Raw genomic sequence first — 1,346 nt, forward strand, 5'->3', positions numbered from 1 at the left:
GTTTGGCTGGGGCAGGTTTGAACCCACCACCCTCAGTATATAGGGCTGGTGCCCTGCTCACTGAGCCACAGGCATCGCCCAATCCTTGATTTTTAAAAAATGTTTTAAACACCACAGTGATTAAGTATTTTAATAACTTTTCACCTCTCTCATAAAGGCAATCTAAAGAGGCCAGGTACAGGGTTGCAGCTGCTCTATTTACTGTGGCAGTGAGTATGTGTTCTTGGTCTATAAGAACAAACGCTAATTACTGCTCAATCCCAATGCTAATCTCGGCATCTGCTAATTAAAAGATCACATCTTCTGCAAACTCAGCATTACCATTCAAATGAAAACATTAATCAGTTTGAAAAATTCAAAATCAATCTTCTGAGAGGAGGAAGCCGCGGGCCTCCAGTGGTTGATAAGAGCACAGACTGCGGAGGGAGATAGAGCAAGTGTCAGCTTCCCAGCTCAGAACACACACTCTCACTGTTACAGAAGTGACTGGGGAATGTATTTTATTATGTTTCAGTTTTGCCTCACATATGGTTTTTATGGGCAAAATCACAACATCATCTGGCTCCTGAGGAGACCTTGTGTTACATGGAATGTGCTAGAAATGGATGGCTGACCAGATTGTTGCAATAGTTGTTGCAGGATTTCCAAAAGCTAATACAACTTAATGAGCTATTTCTGGAATACTAACAACTGCAGAAAAGTTCATCTGTGTTAATTATGCGACAGCTATTTCAAGCTTTTTTTAAAGGTAACCAAAAGTTCTGGGTTTTGTGATCTTTAGCAACAGTCACGACATCCCAAGTACAGACACGGGTTATACTCCAGTGTCAAAGGGAAAGAGGCGTGTTGCCCAGATTCAGCCACAGACCTGTCAGAGATAAAAAATTCGGACATTATTAGCGGCAATTTCTTCTGTCAAACTTGGTGTCCTCCTTGTGCCAAAGAACAGGGAGTAACAGAAATCTCTCGATGCGACATTCACAGCTACCTCATTCTGGTAGACAAGAGAATGTACCAACAGACATCTACCCTAAAAACTAAAAACTGTCACGTACTATGGACAAAATATGGCAAGATATATTTAAGGCTACTTAAAATTAAAAAGTTTTAATACACATAGAATTTCCTGCAGCCACGATGCAGACATAGATTTGAAAAAAGTGAAGATTCCCAACCGTTCCATATTCATACTGCTAACCACTCAAGGATTAAAACAAAACACTGCTGGGAAAGTGAACTTAAGTGAATTCTTGCTGCAATGACAACGCAAAATACAAAAATACAAATTGGGAGTGCAACAGTGAATGTGCAAAGTCACTTTGACAAATTAGTGAGTAGACATCATC

This window comes from Otolemur garnettii, unplaced genomic scaffold (assembly GCF_000181295.1).
Source record: "Otolemur garnettii isolate 467f Iridium unplaced genomic scaffold, OtoGar3 scaffold00130, whole genome shotgun sequence".
NCBI classification, from domain to species: domain Eukaryota; kingdom Metazoa; phylum Chordata; class Mammalia; order Primates; family Galagidae; genus Otolemur; species Otolemur garnettii.